At 38.6% G+C, this 22512-nt stretch overlaps 1 protein-coding gene across 10 annotated transcripts in view; it reads left to right on the top strand.

The window, feature by feature from the left end:
* The window catches only part of GRIN2B (glutamate ionotropic receptor NMDA type subunit 2B), a 502860-nt gene that overhangs the window by 230368 nt on the left and 249980 nt on the right, over positions 1–22512 (top strand). The window contains exon 1 of one of the 10 annotated variants that reach the window (XM_072798953.1): positions 21495–21633. The exons of the other annotated variants lie outside the window; for them this stretch is intronic. The gene's annotated coding sequence lies outside the window, so the exon portion shown is untranslated. Of the gene's footprint in view, positions 1–21494; positions 21634–22512 lie in introns of those variants that run through there. 10 annotated transcript variants of the gene reach the window in all.

Raw genomic sequence — 22512 nt, forward strand, 5'->3', positions numbered from 1 at the left:
ACAGAGTCCTTGATGGCACCTTTTCTGCCACACGTTGGCAGAGTGAGCGGGTGAAAGGGCTGACCGAAGTAGTGCAGGCACCAGGGCCCCAGTAAGTGAATGCAGATCCCATGACCTCCCTGGAGGAATGCTTCTGAGCAAGTCAGGCTGTCAATGAAGGTGAGCCTGTGAGTTGCTGGAGTGCCTGGAATGACATCGAAGGGGGAGGGTCGGGGGATATGGGTTCTATGCCACTTTGTCTTGGCTGGACACCAGGAATAAGCTACAAATTCCCTCTCTACATCTCCCCTGAAATATACTGGCCTCCTGAGCAAAACATCTGGCTTCTCCTACCATTTCCCTCCCTATGCTTTGGGGCCATGTTAGAAACCCTCCTGTATCACACCTGATCATCTGACTACTGGTGGAGCAAGCGTTTTGACCCTAATAATCCTCAAGAGGGTCAGGAGAGGGGGAATAGGTAGGGTTGTGGGGGGAGAAGGGACAGACCCAGACCTTGTGGGAGGAGAGGCCCAGAGGTTGGTGCTGCAATCACAAGAGGCTGTTTCAGTAATGTGACGGAATGAGCACGTACTATTGAGACATTTTAAAAATGCAGGTTATTTCAACTGATGGGTGGAGAGCAAACTAGGAAGATGAGAGGGATGAGAGTTTGGCAAGAAAAACAGCACCAGAGTCTGGGTTCTGGGGATCAAGGGGTGTTCTAGATACCGAAGTTTCTCTGGACCAGATGAATTTAGATTAGGAAATGGACTGCACAGGTGCTTTGGGCCATGGCTGGCTGTGTTCCAGGCCTGGTCAGAAGAAGGATTTTAGAAAGTGACTTTATTAAACCCTTGATTTTCCTCTCCTTTACCTCATTCTTTTCCATTCTCACCCCTCTGACACACAGCCTTTTGCTCCTCTACTTTTTGTAACAATGATTAGTTTCACTTTTCTGTTTGTATCTCCCTCCTAATTTTTTTAAAGGATTTTGTTTATTTGAGAGAGAGAGAAAGAGAGAGAGAGAGAAAGAAAGAAAGAAAGAAAGAAAGAAAGAAAGAGTGTGAGGAGCAGAGGAAGAGGGAGAGAGAGAGAGAATCTCAAGCAGACTCCATGCTGAATGTGGAGCCTGACACAGGGCTCCATCCCGGGATCCTGAGATCATGGCCTGAGCTGAAACCAAGAGTCAGATGCTTAACCGATTGCACCACTCAGGTGCCTCATCTCCCTCCTACATTTTTAAGTTCTTTGGTGATTTATGGAGATCCAGCTAGAGGAACTGCAGAATTGCAATCAAGGAATACATAATATATTTTCTATTTTCTATTAAATGGATATTTATTCTCTTTTGTTAGCAAGGCAGTATGTTCATGGCAGCACCAAAGGAGGCTAGGGGAGGCAGGCTTTAGCCCCTTCACAGATTTTCATCAGCCAGACCATATCCCCGCCACCGCATGACTTATCCAAATAAACATACATAGTGAATGCAGGCCCAGTTTGCTGTGAAGTACACCCTTAGCACACCTCCTGAATCAGCAGGCCATGCCCAAGCCCCTCTGGGTGGAAATCCCGATCCAGCATTGAGAGTAGGATGGCGGTTTTGAGCAGTGACTATGAAAGTCAGCTCAGGTTCTGACCACTCCCAGCTGTTTGAATTTAGGCTATTACTTAGCCGCTGAGAACCTCGGGCTCTTCATTTTAAATCAGGGTGATAATGCCCAGCTTGTGGGGTTGACAAAGAAAGGCCTTATGGTGCTTGCCCCAGATAGGAACCCTCTTTATTTTGAGGCTGCTGATGGGCCAGGTGCTATGCCTTCTCTTCCACAAATGCCTCCTTCAGTCCTCACAACCATCCCATGAGGGTGGAGGTTACTACACAAATGAGGAAATTGAGGACTTTGGGGATTGTGATTTGAGCCAGGCCGTGCATGTGTGAAGTGATGGAGGAAGACAGATCCCAGAGAATGATATGTGCTAGGTTGAAGGAGATGGCACAGGGGTTGGGGGCAGAGGGTGTCTGTGTTGGGAGAGACATGGTTTCCTAGAGTTTGGGATCTAGTGAGGCCTCCCAAGGGGGGGCATGGCTCTACCAGACCAGAAGAGGCTCATTACTGGGCTGGGATGTATAGGGAGCAGGAAACTTTCTGGTAGAACACAGCACAACAAGTGGAAATTTCAGCTTCCTATGCTAAGAATAAATCTATACAGAGAATGATTTGGTATAACCCAATGAACAAAAAAGGGAGAGAGGAGGCGTGGGATAACAATATACACCTGCTTTTATTATTACTACTGTCAAACGAAGAGGAGAACACATTCTCCTCCACAGGTTACCTGTGATGCACACCACCGTACCCTCGGGCATCTGGGTGGGCCATGGGGTGTGGGCCTTTTCTTCTTTGTTTTTGGCTTGACTCTCACCTGTGGGAGAGGCGCTGTTCACTCTGCTCTGTCTTGGGAGAGCCTGTGGCCCTAACAGAAGAAATTGAGAACAGCAAGCCAGGCCAGAAGGCCAGAAAGGATCCTTCTTAAAAGGAAAGGATACAAACAAAAGTGGAAGGCAATATGGTTGAGAATTAGTTGCAAGGTAAAATAAATGCTGAACATTAAGTGCATAATTTGAGTAATTAATGTTCCAGATGGGAGAACAGTTTTATATTCTTATTCATATTTTCTAAAGGTTCAAAGCCACCCAGTAAACTGTTTCCTGAATTCCTGTCATCACTGGCTTGATCCCAAAGTACCACACATGGCATAACTACATTTAGGCATGGCTTCCCAGGTGGCTTTTTAATTTTTTTATGCATGAAATCCCTGTTTTGTGTCCCTAGGCCAGAGCTCACAATGGCCAAGACCATGGTGCCATGAATGGGTTACAGATGTGTCAAATTATTCCTCTGTCAGCCCCTCTGGGCTGCTGAAGCCCCTTTTCCTCTGGCACATGACCACAGTCCCCTCAGGGATCCTGGGAGGCGACCTGAGCACAGCACAGCACAGCAGGTTGATGCTAGGGTGGCAGTTCTCAGGAAGAAGGTTGAAAAGTATTGGGTTAGTATCTATATGCCTTTGGGAGAACCTTTCTTAAGATACAGGTTAACTATATGCAAATACAGTCCCCTGCCTGGCCAAATCAGAGAGGAAGAATCTAGTTCCGAACATGCAGCTTCGTTGTCTGAAATTTGCCTTGAAGAATGGCTGGGCTTGGGCAGCCTATCCCTCTGGCCCCTGGTAGGCTTCAGGCCTCTCCTTTCTCTTCCAAACCCCCTACACTCTTTCCTTTCTTTTTCTTCATAGTTGAACTATTTAACACGATGTTTAAAGGCATGCCTGGCTGCCTTGTGGAGATTCAGAGTTGCCATGGCAATGTGGCCTGTTTTTCCAAATTAGGACATATTCCTGCTGCCTTTTTTTTTTTTTTTTTAATGTGGTATGTTTGCTCTCTCACACAACTCCTTTGCTACATTAAATCCTTCCCTCTCCTTCTCCCCCAGAATGCTAATTTAAGTACCTGTCCCCAGGACTGTATAGGTCCTCAGCCTAAGGAGGCACCCTCACCTCCCCTCGTCCCACTCCATGTCAGGCTGTGTTTGTGGAGAAGCCATTTCAGTGGTCTACAGAAAGTCCTGCCTGCTAGCTTTGCTCCTGACTCCTGTTCTGGCTGGGCTGGTCTGATAGCAAATATATTTCTGTTTTATATGGAAATCAGTTGTGAATGGAAAGAGGTAAGGAAAAGACAGCTTGAATGTTAAATATTATTTCACAGAAATGTCTTCATAGGCACATGATTATTTTTGGGAGTGTTCACATGAGAGATGGGGTTCTGGATAAATGAGGGTGGATATACCTTGCCTTTTCCCTTATAAGTCATTTTGGGATCCCAGGAAAATATGAACTTCAAATCAAGCATGCTCTATAATCTGAGGGTAGGGACAGATTGGTCAATACTTAAAAAAGTGGGGAGGCGGTAGATGGAAGTGTTCCATTCCTTAAGGATTATTTCTGCTTTGTAGATTATAGATAGTTTTTTGAGCCATTGAATTGCTGTCTGTGGTGAAAATGGGGGAAGAAAATGAATAAGAAAAGTGAGACAGATTTAACTCTCCTTTCTCTCACTTTCCTTCCTGGTGCTCTGTCCTTGGCACCAAAAAGTCACTTAGAAAAGGTTCCTTTGGCCCCTAGAGCAGAGACACACAAAGTCAGCTGTACTTTGGAAACATCTGGGGAAGTAAAAAATATACAGATGTCCAGGTCCTTCCCACAGGGATTCTGATGTAATTGTCTTGGGATGCACCCAAATGTAATTATTAAAGAAAAGTTCTCCAGGTGATTCTAATATATAACAGAGGTTGAGATCTACTGACCTGGATAGTGATTGTCTTTGGAAGGTAGAAATCGTGGCTTCCACACACTTGGCTGCTCAGTAGCCATCTCTGAAATCCTTGGGAGAAAAAGACACATCATTCTCAGGTTTATTTAGTTCAGTCCCCACCCTCCTGCCTTACATATCACTTCTAGAAAATGCAAAGTCCTCATGGAACATGACCATTGTTTGACCTGTTAAAGGGGTTCAGGGAAAACACCAACACAATTAGCTAAATGGGCGGGAGCTGTTCTGGGGCCAAGGGTTCCCAGCAGATGGTGGGAGGAGCAAGAAGGGAACCCAGGCAGTGTCAGGGCTTGCTAATGTGAGAGCAAGAAGAGGAACATAAATGTGTTTCAGTGGTCACTCGTAAGTCAAAAGATGATGCCCTTAGTGATGAGCCTGAGACAAACATGATGTGGCATTTTGATTTACTTCTGGAGCTTGACTGAAAGCTGCTGATGGAACTTCCTATGGACAGTATATTTTATTTCTAGATGTTATCAGATAGAAAAGCCATGTTTTCACCTTTTTCTTGCCTTTGCCTGTGGGCACTGGGTGGAAGTATAGCAAAAAGGTAGTGAGCCTTTAAATTACAGAATTTTGATCACAGGAAACATCACTAGAATGACCATCAGTTTTGTTTTGTTTTTTTCCCTCTATCATTTTCATTAGGGAGGGATCATGGGATTGTAGGAAGGGCCTGACACCTGCTTTGTCAATAGCAAGCTGTGAACCTGTAGAGAAGCCGCTTATCCTCTGGGGATCTCATTTCCTCATCTGTGACATGGAGTGGGAATGAGAGTGATGGGGGCTGTCAGAGTCTCTTCAGTTGTAAAGATGTTCCCATCAGTCTTATGTTGGCACCTGCCATTTGCTAAAACTTACCTGTTGGGTGACATCATGGTGACCGCCCCATCTCACACCAGGATGACACATAAGTCAGGTGAGAGGAATCCTAAATTTTGAGTGTCTGGGACTCAGAGGTCATTCAGGAAAATCAATGAGGAAACAACTGAGTTTATAACCAAACACATCTTTAGTGACTTAAAGAACTGGATTTAGAAATAAGGGAAAAGCTATGGAGTAGAGTTAGAAGAAGGCCAAGGTCCTGGGGAGGCAGAAAGGAAGAAGATTCTGAGGCCCATCATGACTGTCTGAAGGCAGGTTCTGTTTATCCCCTTGTGAGGATTACGCCTGGACAAATGTCCTAACATTTCTTATATTTGAGTGACTGCAGCTCTCTGGATGGACTAATTCAAACTGTCATAGTGGCCAGCCATCTTCAAAATTCAAGGTAGATCCCCTTCCCTATCTACTTTCCATTCAAGAGATAGTTTTTTATACCATTCCACATGCCAAGTATTGTGCTAGGCAACGTTTGTAAGAAGCTTTACAACCACAGCAACAACTACAGCTTTAACAGTGACCATTTATATATTATATGGTATACTAAGTCATTTAACCATGATCCCATTTGTTCTTCAAGCCACTTACTCATTCATTTGTTTCTTCAATAATTATATACCAAGAACCTACAATGGATGTTTTAGGCACTGGGGATACAGCGGCAAACACAGAAAGGCACTTTATTCCTGTAGTTGCGGCTGAGCAGGTCATGAAATAATCACAAGTGAACCTAAAATCTCAACTATAATAAGTATTAGGAATGTGACGTGCATTGTGTGAGGAGGACTTTACCTATCAGCAGAGATCAGGAATGCCAGCTGGGAAAGAGCATGCCAGGCAGAGGAAACGTGCAGTGGCCACGTCAAGAAAGTCTGTGTGTGGTCAGATATGAGGATCTAAAGAAGGCTCATGGGGCTAGAACCAGGAAATCAAGGAGACAAAGAAAACACAAGATGGGAGACCATCACTATATACAGTTTGTTTTCAGAGTTTTGTGACAGAGAGATTACATCCGATGGGGGACAGACAGCAAGGAACCTCTTCATGAATGTTACTGTAGGGAATATAAGTATTGTTTTTGAAGAGGGCCTTGAGGGATGGGCAGGCTCCCTGGAGATGGATGTGGAGTGGTGGGAAATGAGTCAGAAGGAGGAGCAAGGTCTATAAAACATGGCATGCCTAGGAAGGACAGCTGATATCTAGTATTGGCTTTTTTTGAAGGGTAGGTGTCAGGGGAGTAACAGAAAATAAGGATGATAAGGTGGAGAACTGACTTTATTCTTTAGGAAGCCCTACATTTTTGGACCCTGGAAGAAGAATACAGAAAGTTTAATTTCCCTGACATCAAAAATTCAAATTCAGACAGTAATGAAAAAGTATATTTTATCTATCAGGGTGACAATTATTTTTTAATTAAAATACTTCATATTGGTGACAGTATGGGGAAATAGACAGTCTCATCAATTCATGATAAAAATATAAATTGAAATGACCTTTATGGAAGACAGTTTGGCAATAAATGACTCAAAAGTATGAGCAGCATTATGGCTGCTCAACCCATAGAAACTGATCCTATGACAAAAATCCTATGCAAAAATATTTATCTGAAATATGGTCATTAGCATTATTTATCACTGTGAGTAATTTGAAACATTTTACATGTTCTGTGACAGACTGCTTAAATGAAGTCATGGTATGAATGATAAACAGTCATTAAAAATCACATTATAGGAGAAAAGAATATTTAACGAAATGGGAAAACATCGTGTTCTATAAATACATGAAAAAAACAGATTGTAATAGTCACCAAATTTTACTGAGTCCTTTCTGTGTTCAGGATACTATATTAGACCCCGGGGAAAGGGTGTAAATTAGACAGAACCTAAACTCTAAAATATTATCGCCCCTGGGATGGAGGAGGTGTACACTCTGAAGTTTTAACCAGTAGTAGTGTGGTGAAGCGTACACTGGAGTACACTGGTGTCCTGTAGAAAACTATATTCAGTGTGGTGTGTGTTTTTATGGGGGTAGAGAGTGAACACCGTTTGTAAGAAATATGCTGTGAAGATACTGGCATTTGTAAAAGGTTGATCTCCAGACACCAAAGGAATGAGTTCTTACCTTTGAATGGAGGTAGTATAGTTGACATAGTTATCTGTATGCTGTTTGTAATTCCCCAATTTCCCATAAGTACCAGGTATTCTAATACTCTTACTATAAGGATAAATATTTATAAAAAAAATAAATGTTTATAAAAAGAGGTCTTAGGAAACTTACTAAATTTTTAAGGATTCCATTTCATTTGCTAACATTACCTTTCTTTAAGTTTGTCCTCCAGTTTCTACTGGCAAGTACCAATAAATAAACTCACAAAACATGTCCCCTCACCAGGGGAAAAAAATCACCTCCACCTATAGAAGAATGTACATATTTTGTAGCACATGAATGAAGGACTTCACTTAAATAGGCAAATTGTGCTGAAAACCTTATAGAAAACCAATGAAAAGCAGAATGCTGCTTACTGAATTTATTTTGAACCTGCAGATGTGTTCCTCTTAAGCTAGTCAGATTACTTTTTTTTTTTTTTCTGTGTAAGTTAGCATGGCCTTTACAAGGTTGAGTAAGACTAGAAGTACATAGTCAAGGAGGGTGACCTGGCCTGGCCTGACCTGGCACAGAGATGGGGCCTGTAACATTGGTCTGCTGAGTCTGGAGGATAAAATTATGAGGCAGTCACCAGGTTCCCCCACATCAGCCTTTTTTTCTCCTTTTTCCTGTCCTTGCCTCTTCCTAGTTTGTTGCCTTTCTCCTACTCAATTTTAATCCCTTTCAATCCATCACATTTATGGAGTGTTGCTGTGCAGCGGCAGACATTATGTTAGTCTCACTCACTCTGTCCTTGGCTTTACTCACCAATCCTGTGCCTTCATGCCTGTTAGGCCTGAGCTGACATTTCCAGTGGCCAGATAGGGTGTCAGCTCCCCATCTGAAAGAGAGGATCATCAGCGATTAGTAAACACAGAGACTTCTCCTACCACTGACCCTGTCATTTGTGGCAATTTAGAATTTACCTGCACTGGTTTGATAGGGAACCAGAAAATCAACTTACCTGCATTTTTCACTATATAGCTGTTACATCGTATTCTAAAGATAAGCTGATGCCTGTGTTGGCTCCAGAGAAAATTAGGGCATTTATTTTGTTTTTCTTCAATTATATTCTCCGTAGTTTCTCTACAACTCTCCTATTCATTAAGAAATTAAAGAAATGTTATCTCTGCATTTGTTACAGCATCATAAAGCTGGAAGTCCTATGTCAAAACAAAACAGAACAACAAATGTATTCCTTCAGGTAGAGAACCATGAATAAGTTAACCTTATTTCTTTTTTCTTTTCTTTTCTTTTCTTTTCTTTTCTTTTCTTTTCTTTTCTTTTCTTTTCTTTCTTTTCTTTTCTTTTCTTTCTTTCTTTCTTTCTTTTTTTTTTTTTTGCAATACTGATGGTTTTCTTATCTGGAAGACTCTATATGTTAATGAGTTAGATGAGTCTATGTGTGAGTAAGTCAGAAAAATAATACAATTCAGTCATAACACAAGGTAGAAACATGAATTCATGAATTTACTGACTTTGTCCTGATTTGGTTTTGGACCTCTCCCCAAATCATAATCCCTTACCTTAGATACTTCCATCTATAAGATCCCTTGCTTTGGTCATAGATCTTTTATATGGGAGTTTAAAGGAACTCTGGCTTGTTGGCAGACCTCAAACATTTTCTGATGACACAGTGACAGATTCATCATCTCTGATTGCCAGATAGTGGGTCTCAGGTGCTTTGCAGAGTGGATTAGAACTGCCACACATATTCTTGTCTCATATTGGGAAGAAGGAGGAGAGGACATTTTCTTTGAGGTGGGTCCTTTCTTTAAGACAGAGTTATGTCACAGAGGTTCCACAGTACCAGCACAGAGCAACTGCTTCTATAAAGAGAATCCTCTTATTCTTCCCTCTGAATTCTGGGATATCCTCATCTGAGAAACAAAGAGGGAGGTTTTCTGAAATCTGGACAGGCTGACCTACCAGGGCTGGTGTTCCTGTACCTCCACATCTCCCTCTTAGAGATTACCAACACCAAGGATTCTAGTTTTAATTTCTAGTTTTATTATTGAGATTTATCTTTGTTACTCAATAATATTCAACCAAGTCTTAGTAAAATCCACATTATCATTAGGTCTTCTCAAATTTTTCTGTTAGGCCAAGACTTCAGATAATGAACAAAGAGTGGGCGTTTTGAAAGAACAGTTAGAAACAAAGGGTGTCAGTATCCTTTAGAGCTTAGTTACTTCACTGTCTTTCTCATCAATCTAGGCCACAGTCTTCTCTCCATGTTTTCAGAATCTTATTAAAAAATGAATATTTTTATTTGATTCAACAAATAGTTAATGAGTTCCTAGTTTATTAGGGGACTCTTCTAGGTGGTGACTATTCACAGATGAATAGACATGTCTCAAGTCTAGTGGAATTTGCATCCTCTGCTCTTAGGGATGGTCAGATAATAAAGACAGTAATTTCAGGTAGTGGTTAAGTTCTAAAAAGAAAATAAAATGGAATCTTAATTCAGAGTGACTAAGGGAGTGGGAAGTTTAGATTGTGTAATCATTGAAGATACTACTGAGGAGGTTAAGTTTTAACTGAGATTAAATAATAAGAGGCACCAATATGAAGATCCATACCCTAGGAAGAGTTAACAGCAAGAGTAAGGACTCTGATTTGGAATTATAGAGAAGAAAGAAAGCAAATGTGGCTGGAATATTGTGAGCAAAGGATAATTGGTAGGAGTTCAAAAAAAAAAAAAAAAGACAGTCATCAGATCATCTATATCCTTACAGACCATGATAAAGACTGGTTTATAAGCACAGATGATATGCTCTGATAATATCTAAAAGAAAAAAAAGTATGAGACTTTCATTTCCAGCCATGAAGGAGTAAGGCAATCTGGAATTACCCTCTCACCATGAATAATTAGAAAATTAGAGGGGGAAACAAAGAAACAGCTAAGTTTTGACATTGGCAAAAAGCATCAGGAATATTATTTCTGAGAATAGGGAAATAAAGTTACCCTAGGCTATTTACCTGGACTGAAGGACAGGGAGTGGTAATCCAAGCAGAGTTCAGCAATCTGAGTTAAAAAGACAGAGATTAGATTTTTGGGAGGCTGGGCAATGTTTTTATGAGACAGAATACCCCAAATGATAAAGAAGTCCAGGAATATGCATAGAATTCCTCTTGAGTCTTTGTCTAAACATCAGTCTGTGCATATTATCGGTGAAATTCTATAAAATTGAACAAGGACAGTTTCTGAGAAATAACAATTATCAAGGAGCCCTAAGAAGAACAATTCTAAGAGCTCCCACAGGGCCAGGAACCATTTTAGTTCCCTAAAGCCAGAGAAGAAAGACTTCGCTGAATACATGGGCATTCCATAGAGATCTCAGAAGGGCCTAGCCCTAGAAATGAGGATAAATTAGTGCCAAAATGAAACCTATTCAAGAATGCTGTAAAAAAGAACTAACTAACCTGGAAGTAACTCTGCCAGAAAATTAGTAGTAATTTAAAAAATTACTGCAAACACACTTACATTTACATACATACACAAAGCAGGAAATATGACCTATAAACAGGAAAAAAAAACAACAAAACATAGAAACAGATGCAGAAATAAGATGTTAAAATACAAGTAAAAGATACTAAAAGATCTATTATAAATATGTTTAAGTATGTAAAGGAAGACATGACCATGATGAGGAAGAAAAATGGAATATATTTTTAAAAGACCAAATGGAATTTGTACAGAGGGGAAATAAAACCCTCAGTAATTGAATTTAAAAAGTAAATGATGTTATTAACAGATTAGACATTTTAATAAAATATAAAGGAGCTAGAAGACATAGCCATAGAACCTATTCAAAATGAAGCACAAAGAGAAAAAAAAAGTAAAATATGAACAGTTTCAGTGACTAGTACGATTAATATTACCAAGTCCATCATATATAGATAATTGGAGACCTAGATGAATGAGGCAAAGAAAAAAAATATTGAAAGAATTAATGCCTAAAATAGAATTCCACATTTGATTAAAACTGTATGAAGTTACTTGACAAATGCAATTAATGAAAGTTATAAATCTACATATTCAATAATTTTAGCAAATTTCAAATGGAAAAAAATGAAGAAAATTAAAATTAAGACACATGATACTGAAAATGCTCAAGACCACTGATAAAGAGAAAAATCATGAAAACAGAAAAAAGACACATTACATTTAGAGGAGCAAAAATAAGAATAGTAGCATACTTCTCATCAGAAAGTATGCAAGTCAGGAGAAATACACCAATATCTTTACTGAAAGAAAAAGCTTCAACTAAGCATTCTCTACTCAGCAAAAATCTCTTAAATATGAAGTTAAAATAATGACTTTCATGGGAACAAAATGAATTAATCAGTGATACACTCGTACTTAAGAGATATTAAATGAAGTTTTTTAGCCAAAGAAAAATGGTTAACAGATGGAAATTTGGATCAAAGGAATGAGATCATCCTAAATAGTAAATATGTGGGAATTTATAAACATCTTAAAATATCTTTGAAAGGTAATTGATTGTCTAAAGCAAAAATAATAAAAATACATTATGGATTTTATAATATATATAGAAGTAAAATGTATGATAATAATAATCCTAATAATGGAGGGAGGGATAAAATTTGCTGTTGTAAGTTTCTTATACTATCCATGTAGGGGCATAGCATTATTTGAAGAAAGAGTATAATAATTTAAAGATGTATATGGCAAATCCTAAAGAAATCATCAAATGATGACAATACTTTTTGTATTAGCTATATACTTTTATAGCTAATAAGCCAGTGGTGGAGATAACAAAGTATTATAAAAACCAGTCAATCTAAGAAAAGGCAAAAAGCAGAAAAAAAGATACAAAGGATAGATGTAAAAATAGAAAACAAATAGCAAAATGATACATTTAGAGCCAAATATATTAATAATTATATTAATGTAAATGTCCTAAATACTCCATTGAAAGGCATAGATTGTTAGATTTGATGAAAACCAAGAAGCTGACATAAATGTAGACATAGATAAGTTAAAAGTTAAGAGATAAAACAAGGTATATTATATAAGTGCTAATCAAAAGAAATCAGAACTGGCTATATTGATAGCAGATTAAAAATAGACTTTTGGACTATTATCCCAATAATCTTTTTTTTAAAGATTTTATTTATTCATGAGACACACACACACACACACACACAGGCAGAGACACAGGCAGAGGCCAGAAGCAGGCTCCAGGCAGGGAGCCTGACTTGGGACTCGATCCCAGGTCTCTAGGATCAGGCTCTGGGCTGAAGGCAGTGCTAAACCGCTGAGCCACCCGGGCTGCCCCATCCAATAATCTTAAACTGATTGAAATCTTGTGAAATGTGTTCTGTGACCACATCACAATTAATAGACCTGTTATCTGGAAAATACTCAAAATTTGCAAGTTAAACAATAAATTTCTAAATAACACACAAGTCAAAAAAGAAATCGTAAAGGTAATTAAGAAATATTTTAAAGTTAATTAAAATAAAAAATATAAAATTTGTGCAGTAATAACTAATGCAGTGCTTAGAGTGGAATTTATAAAAGTATAAATGCTTATATTAGAAAAGAAGCAAAGTCTGCAATCAATGATCCAAGTGTCTATATTAAGAATCTAGGAAAAGAAAAATCATATCAATATGTAATAAACAGAAGAAAGGAAGCTATATGGAATCAATGAAATGGAAAATGGACAAATGAAAGAAAGAAAAGCAATGAAACCCAAAACTAGATCTTTGAAAAGACCAATAAAATTGATAAACATCTAGCAAGACTGATTCCATATTAAAGAGATTAAACATAAATTGCTAATAGCAGGCATGAAAGAGGGACATCACTATAGATCCTACAGAAATGGAAAAACAAAAAAGAAGTGGTATAGCTAACTTTATGCCAATAAATTTGACAACTTAGGTAAATGGAAAAATCCTTGAAAGACATAAAACTATCAAAGCACATTGAAGAAGAAAAGATAACCTGAATAACTTTATATCTTAAAGAATTGGAATTCCCGGGTAAAATCCTTCTTACAAAGATACCTGTAGGTCCAAGTGACTCCACTGTTGAATTCCACCAAATATTTAGGGAAAGAATAATATAAATTTTATACAAATTTTTCTAGAAAAAATAAGGAACATTTTAAAACTTATAACCAGTGTTACCTTGGTACCAAAATGAGACAAGATATTATAAGGATACTGTAAACTAATATTCCTCATGAACATAGAAGCAAACATTTTCAACAAAGTATTAGCAAGTAGGAATCTGGTACAGTATAAGGAGGATAAGACATCATGTCCAAAGGTGTTTTTTCTAGGAGTGCTGTATTGGTTTAACATTTGAAAATCAATCAATGTAATTCACTGTATGGGCAGAAAAAAAAAATAAAAGAACCAGAAAAACCATATGATCATCTCAGTAGATCCAGAAAATCATTTTGACAAAACTCAACACTCATTCATGGTAAAAACTCTCAACAAACTAAGAATATAAGGAAACTTCCTCAACCTGATGAACTTATCTATGAAAAACCTACAGTTAACATCATACTATATGGTGGAAATAAGACAAGGATGTCTGCTCTGTTTCTACTTAGCATTATTCTGAGGGTTGTAGTATACTCAATATGTCATTAAAAAGGAAAGGAAGAAGTAAAAGTGTCATTCTTCACATATGACATGATCTTTAAAGAAAATTCTAGGGAAGATATATAAAATCATTAGAACAAACAAGTGAATTTAGCCAGGTCATAGTATTTAAGATTGATATATAAGAATCATAATTGTATTTATCAGAGAACAATTCAAAATTTAAGAAATTTAAGTAAGATGTTTTTCGCAATGGCATTAAAAATGTAAAATACAGAAAACGTAACAAAATATGTGTGAGATCTCTACACTGAAAATAAGAAGCATTGCTCAGAACAATTGAAGACTAAGTAAATGGAAGGATACATTGTGCTCATGGATCAAAATGTTCAATATTTTAAGGGTCCGTTCATCTTTCTATAATCTTTAGAATCATCTAAATCTCAATCAAAATCTAATTGGGAAATTTTTTGTGTAAATTTACAAGTTATTATAAAAAGTTAATGGAAATACAAAGGACCTAGAAATAGCCAATCAAATTTAGAAAAAAGCATGAAGTTGGAGGACTTAGACTACTTGATTTCAAAACTTATTATAAAGCTATAGTAATAAAGACAGTGTGCTATTAGCATAAGGATAGATATGTAGATCAGTGGAACAGCATGGAATTTATAAATAGACCAATACTTCATATAAGCTGATTTTCATTAAAGATGCTAGGATAATTCAATGAAGAAAAAGGCTTTTCAGCAAAAGATTGGAACAATTTTATGTTCATTTGGAAAAAGAAATGATCCTCATTCTTTCTAGGTATCTCTAAGAAACTCAAACTTGAAATGAGATTATGTGCTTTGTGCCATTCATGTAAGAAGAATTGGAACTATAGTCATCAAATCAACAAAGAAAAGGCTCTTTGGTAATCTTAAAAGATTAGCAAATGGATGCACATTTATATATTTTAGATGAAAGTAGGATTTATAAGGAATAAATATCCCTTGCTTTAGACACAATTTTCTGTCTATCCTGATCTTGTCAGATAAGCGGACTTCTACTATAGTGACCTTGTTTAGTTACCATGAGATTTAATAGGCCTTGTTGTAAAGTTTTAGCAATTACCACATACTTTCATTTCTTAGCTATTTATCTCAGTCACTTTTATCTGATTCTTCATGAGCATACTTCATTATACCAAGTAGGTTGTAAGTGCATGAACTGTGTGTTGATTTGTAGCCTTTAGGACCATCTCCAGTGCCTGATGCATTTGGGTCTTCAACTACTGCTTAACTGACAGGGTAGAACTACCCTACAGATGCCTTTCAGAATCTGTTAAATTGTTTGATTTCTTTTGACCGAATTATTAGAAGGGTGGTCCCATTATTTTTAACTAAGTATGTTACTGGTATGGTTCCATAATTTTTTCATAGAATTCTCCCTCTCTTTTTTGCACATTCAAATTCCTTTTTGAAGCTCCTTTGTTACTAAGGCACAAGACTTCAGGCCCAGCCCTTTATGAAATACAGTACAGAAAGAAGAATAGAGAGATGGAGCAAAGTAAATTGCTTTGAATCTCATTCCTTGATTTTCATTTGACTTGTTATATATGTTAGAGTTAGGACATATTTCATGGCGAGGATTTAGAATATTTATGGGCAGTTCCTTATTGCTTTATTACCTCCCATATATATTCTTATGATGGAGAAAGTTAGTAATGTTTAAAAGCCTTAAAAACTCTAAGGAATGTATTTCCTTCATTTTAAGTTTGGTTTATAGAAAAAATAATCTGGCTCTGGATAGGATAGCAGGCTTGCAAGTCCTGTGAATTCCGTAGTTTGCTTGATTGTAAGCTGCTTGAGGATAATGGCCATGTCTTATTTAATCCTTGATGGCTCCAAAGAAACATTTCACAGTGCCTGGTATTAAATATTTTCTAAATGATGAAATGATTAAGGGTGTCTGGTTACTACATGGGCCAGGATTGCTCCTAGGCAAATGGTAACATAAGAAAAATTTCTTTTACACTCCTTCCCAACCTCTTTTTTTGTAGGTCCTTTCTTCTTTTCTTTCTTTTTCTTTCCTTTTTTTAAAACCTTTCTTCTTTTCTGCCTTCTGCCTTTTCCCCTGATACCAGTCCATGTCTATTACTCAATTAGCCATTAACTAATCCCTGATAACAATGAACTGATTGTTAGATTAGCCTTAGCATTTTATAACATCTTCTTAAAAGCAGAGGGATGCATTTCACAGTCTAAGTTTGGAGTCAGCAATGATCTCTGCCAAGTATATGGTATGTGTAAGGGGTAAACAGAGCCCTCCCTCCTGGGACCCTTCTTTACTGTATTTCTTGATTTCAGAGAAAGAGAATGACTTTGTCAAGGAGCTCAAGAAGTTCCATGTTAGGGATGATGTTTGAGCTGGCCCCTGAACAATGGACAGTGAGTTTCTTCCAGTGGGGAGGTGATCTGGGGTAAGGGACGGAGGTGGGAAAGAGGAACAGTAATAAAACATTACAGGAAAGTGGAACAACTGCCTGGGCAGAGGTACAGAGATGAAAGAGCAAGTTATATTTTAGGAACATGGAGTAGTCTTGGGTAAATGGGGCAACTGTTGCATGGTAGGAAGTAGAAGGAGATTGGACAAAACAGCAAAGCAAAGAAAGCAAAACAAAAAAACAGACTGGGCTGGATTGTAAAGGGCCATGTATATGATTCAAAGGCATCTGACCTTTGGGCAGTGGAATGGTTGGATTTCTATTTCAGAAACATGGAAAAGGGGGGAATAGTCAAATTTGGATTTTAGGAAGCTGTCCTGGTAGCAAGGTGGAGGGTGAGTTTTTGTGGGGCGGGTGGGGGGGGACCAGTTATCAGGCCATCGCAGTAATTGGTCAAGACATAGTAACTGCACAGCAGTGGGGAAGAAGAGAAAGAAGGATTGCCTTTTAGATAATTAAAAGATAGAATTGATAGCATTTAGTGACCAAGTTCCCCCTCATCCCAGTTCATTTATTCGTTAATTCAATCAACATTTATCTGGCCCCCTAATGTAGGCCAAACACTGTGCAAAATACTTGAGAGAAATAAATAGGACATGGCTCCTTTCCTTAACAAGCTCAAAGTTCAGTAAGTAAGGCTGACATTTAACAATTAAAATGCAATGCAATGAGTACTGTAGCAGAGGTAAGCAATGTGTGCTGTAGGACTACAGAAAAAAAAATGGTTTCTAAAGAAACTCAGGAGGGCAAATTCAGTGTTTTACTCACTGTGGCATCCCTAGCACTTGTTTTGAGTTGAGGAACCTACTAGGTGCTTAATAAATATTTATTGGATAAATATTTGAGCTTGGATGAGGAGGTGTATGGACTGAAGAATGACAACTCCTTCCTCTCTCTATTGTAGGCTAGAGAAGAGGTCTTTCTCTGGTTTTGAAAATGGAAAATGTATGAGATTGTGCCCCTTGGTGGTGGGCCTTAGGATGGCACTAGATACTTGGTTCTAGACCATGTTTCCTCTTTTCTCTTAGGGCTCATGTAGATTATATTGGGGCCTGTAAGTCTCTGAAAGCTAGCTAGCCAGAATAGGTCAGAATAGCTCTGTTTCTTTACCCTTTGTTGTTATCCTTTGGGATTTAGTAAAGTCTTTTGGAAAGTCGTAACTTATTCCATCAGAGATAAGAGAAACTAAAAGAGAGTCTTTGTCCAAACTTGGGCCAGAGATTTAAGGAGAGAAGTAGCTACCCAGGGCCAGGAACCAGAGCAGGAGAATCCTATGAAGAAGGTGAAACCCCAGGGCAGGAAGTTTACATTGATTGTTGATTGCTCCCATTCACTAAAAGAATCTCCATTTAATTCTCAACTCTGCAAGTTCTGTATTTCATTTTATTAAGGAAAATGGACTGAGTCAATGATCTCTTAATTTCAACTAAGAAATCTACCAAATTCTGAAAAACAAAGCACTTCTGTAATTCATTTGTCATTAAAGATGACCTAATATGAATTCATTTGGCAGCAAAATATGATCTAAAGTGATGTAAAGCTACTTATAGCTTAATTGAATCTTTAAAGTGTCTATGTTTTTATGTTTTATGGGAGAAACATTTACATGTTTGATTACAGGTTCTTGCCCTGCATTTCTATAGGGTGATGTTGGATTATATTCAGTAAATTACTTTTTAAAACCTGAAAATTTTAAAATTATCAAGCTACATCCTGCTCCTAGTGTTTTATTTTTTATTTTTAAAGATTTTGTTTATTTATGAGAGACACAGAAATAGAGAGAGAGGCAGAGACACAGGCAAAGGGAGAAGCACGCTCCATGCAGGGAGCTCGACATGGGACTCGATCCCAGGTCCCCAGGATCACACCCTGGTTTGAAGGCGGCTGTAAACTCCTGAGCCACCTGGGTTGCCCTGTCCTAGTGTTTTAGAAGAAGGATTGTGGATTTATATTTCCTTTCAGAGATTGGTAAAGGCTTTTGGACAAGATGAGTATGAGTCGAGGTTTTTTTGTTTTTTTTTTAAGAATAATTGACATACAATACTATGTTAGTTTCAGGTGTACAACATAGTGATTTGGTGTTTATCACCACAATAAATCTAGTGACCCTCTGTCACCACACAGAGTTGTTACAGTATTATTCACAATATTTCCTGCATATTATGTCTCCATGTCTTTATTTTATAACTAGAAGATTGTACCTCCTTAATCCCCTTCACCTATTCTGTCCATCCCTGAGTTGTATTTTGAAGATGCATCCAAACCTTGCTTTGCTTCTCAACTGAAAGTAGTATTATCTCCTATGTTAGTTTGATAGGGCTTCTGTAACAAATGCCATAGACTGGGTGGCTTAGACAACAGAAATATATTTTATCAAAGTTCTGGAAGCTGGAGGTCCCCAAGATCAAGGTGTCAGTGGGTTTGGTTTCTCCTGAGGCCTCTCTCCTTGCCTTGTGGATGGCCACCTTCTTCCTGTGTCCTCACCTGGTCTTTCCTCCATGTGTGCTTATCCCTGATGTCTTTGGGTGTCAAATCCTTTCCCTAGAAAGACCCTGGTTGGATTGGATTAGATCCAGTGGCCTCGATTTAACTTTATTACCTCTTTAAAGACCCTATTGCCAAATAACAGTCCCCTCGTGAAGTGCTGAGGAGTGGAGCTTCAGCGTTTCAATTTTAGAGGGACAACACTTCAGACTATCATACTCCCATAGGGTGTGTGAAACTGTGTGAATATGTTTTTTGGAGATTACAACGATGGTAGAGTGTTATTCTCACTTAATGGAGAGAGGCCAGGGCTGCTAACCAGCCTGTGGTATAAAAGAGAGCCCTGCATGATGAACTGTCTGCCCAAAAGGTCAACTCCTGTGGTGTGAAACAATCAGGGAAGACCCAAAGAAAGGTATGGAATCATTCCTGGGATGTGGTCTGCTATGCTGGTTCTGTCTTTGATGGGAAGTTGAGGCCTGGTAATCTTAAAGTAATGAATGTTCTTATCTTAAAACTATCCACTGTCTGCTCTTTGCTCACTTTTTAGTTGGCTCTGTGAAGTGTCATTCCTGGACTTCATGAAGCAGATATAAAGAACAAATGGATTTCACTCTATGAAGCTGAGATTGGACTTGGCCCCTCAGTGTCTAGGAATAATGAGGAATTTACACTTTTTATGTTTTCTCAACTCACTCATGACTCTTAGACTGAAATAACAGCCGTTTTTAAAAATAAATCCTACCTTGCCTCTAGGCTTACAGTGGTAGGAAATAAAACTGCATGCAGAGCTTAGCACACAAGTGCTCCAATGGTCAAGGTAAGGGTTGGGACCCAGAAATGTGCCTCTGGCAGGTGTGAGTTCAAATGGCATCCTAGAATGGCCTTTGCTTCTAGTATGTCCCTTTTCTGTCCAGCATGTCCCTTGATCCTGCCTGCCCTTGGTCCCTTGCACGTATGGAACATTGACATGCTTTACAAATATTCTTACATTCATTAGAGCCATTGTATGTTGTTAAGTAAATTATCAACCAGTGCATCATACAGATGTTAAGAATAACAACAAAGTGAACCTATTTTGTGGGCATGCACTGCCCTGACCGTACTCCATTTATGTTTTCTTGAGTCATGCTGAATTATTCAGTCTTCTTTTTACAATTTCAACATCCAGGAGAAACAAAAAACTGTAACAATTGCTGCTACAATACATAAATAAAAATGAATAATTCAGAACTCCTGTCTTATTTTACTCCCCCTTGTCTGGCTCTGACTGATGCCGGCTTTCGCAGCACTCAGCGAGGCAGGCGGAGGACAACTTTCAGGTTTAGAAATAAAGACATAGAGCATTTTAATGGCTTGCCCAAGAAGAACCATTCCTGAGCTGGTGGCAAGTCGTGGCTTGATTTTAGTCCTCGTGGCTTCTAGGTGTGGGCTGTCTCTACTCCCTACCCATCGTCAGGTTATTCTGAAGAGGTTAAAGCATCACCACCTTTTCCCAGTCAGCAATGTTTGAAGCCCTTTTGTATTCCCTCTCAACAACTTTACCAGCAACTGTAGCTTCAGGTTCTTCTCAGATGTGAAGCTTTTGTGTATTACACGTGTGATAGGGCTGTCACTGTCCCCAGTTCATTGTATCAGGTAGAGAAGAAACTGAATACAGGAATGGGATGCCAAGGGTCCTTGCTGCAGTCCCCTGGCTGGGCCAGGAGCTTTTGTGATATACCCTGCCAGGTTCCCGAGCATCTGCTAGCTAACAGGCTTCTGCCCTTTTACTTGCTCCCAGTCAGTGGGCATTGCCCCAGCTCAGCCAGAGTACACGTCACAGAGCCAGATTCCAGACCAGTGCACTGCTGGCTGGCTGTCACCCCCTCAGAGGGATTGGAGAAAGAGGCATGAGGGTTACAAAGCTTGCTAAATAATCCATGTTTCCTTCTGTTGGAATTTTCTATGTGCTTCTAGAAGACCATTTTTAAACTTCTGTTCTATTTTCCAAGTCATGACCAAGGGGAAAAAAAAATCCTACTAAACCTCCAATTGACCACCAATGATAAAGATTAGGGGAGAGCTTCTTGTACATTCTAATAGTTAATTAAATCTTTCGTATTTGTATGCTGGCATCCCAGGCAGACAAAAGAGGATAAAGTAACCTGATGCATGGATTTAATAGGCCCATCTCTTTAATATACTACTTGGCAAGAGTTTTATTTTTGCAATTTTAGCTTTTGGGGTTTTGGCCTTTAGGTTTTTATTTTTCTCTCTTCATCCATTGCCTCCCTCCCACCCTCAAGAAAAGAGAGTCATCAGATTTTTTTTCTATCCTTTCAGGGACGGTAATGTGTATTAATATAACTAGGCAAAAGCCTGGTTAGGGCCCCACTTTCTCAACATACCCTTTAATCATTTGTGAGGGGTTGGGGGCATGTGATATGGAGGTGGGTGTTGGAGCAAAAAAAGGAGAGATGCTTCAGTTTCAGAGGGCCTGGAGGCAGAGTCCCAGAGAGCTGTTTCCATGGCAGCGCTATGGAAACCAGGTTCTGCTGCTCACTCCTTCCCAGAGTAGAATTTCCATGCTTCACATAGCATGGGCTCTGAAAAACCCTGCTGCAGCATATCCCACCTGTGACTTTACATTGTAACCTCATTGTAACCTATGTTCTGACTTCTTTAAATAGGGGTAAGTGGGGAAAAAAATAGGAACCTAGTATAAGTCACTGGTTGAAACTCTAAACCTTAAGTCTTCTGTGCATTTTCCAGTAGGATGGAGAGAAAAATTAGTTTCACTGTATATCAGTTGTCATTTCCATATGCATCCACTTTTCTGGGTTCCATTTTATGGCATTGTCAAATCTCACAATATTATAGATGTCAGCTCTTTATACCTTTATATATATATAAATATATATTGTAAATATATATTATATATATTTTATATATATAATTTGTTTAACTAAATTATATATATAATTTGTTTAACTACAGGATCTATCTCTGTAGAGATCTGTCATCTTCTATCTAACCACATGTGGTGATCTTGTGCTTCATATGACTTGTATGTACATGTGTGCTGATTTTCACAAATGGGGACCTGATGAAGGACCATGGATAATTGTTCTTCACTTTGCAAACATCTCTCAAGTGTATACACTGCTGGGAGAGGGTTTGTGGCACGATTTCATATGTGGAGAACTGTGTGTGTGTGTGTGTGTGTGTGTGTGTGTGTGTGTGTTGGGTCTTTTGACACAGGGTGCTAATTTACATGTGCAATTATCACCTACTTGTGATCTTTTAATGGGAAGGTTATTGTGTAAGGAATGATGCCAAATGAAGCCCATGAATACAGTTCTAGAAGAAAAAATGCAAAAGTCTGTAGGCACATTTTTAGGAGGGAGATAGAAAATACATGAGTATTTTAGCCTACCTTTGCACTTCAGAGATAGGCATAGTGGGCTTGAACGAATACCACCAGGCAGTATTGTTTGCAGTGAAAACTTATTTTTTTAGACTTTAAAAATTGGTGATCTTTTTTCTTCTTTTTCTTCACTTTACTTCTCTG

Source organism: Canis lupus, chromosome 25 (assembly GCF_048164855.1).
Source record: "Canis lupus baileyi chromosome 25, mCanLup2.hap1, whole genome shotgun sequence".
Classification (NCBI taxonomy): domain Eukaryota; kingdom Metazoa; phylum Chordata; class Mammalia; order Carnivora; family Canidae; genus Canis; species Canis lupus.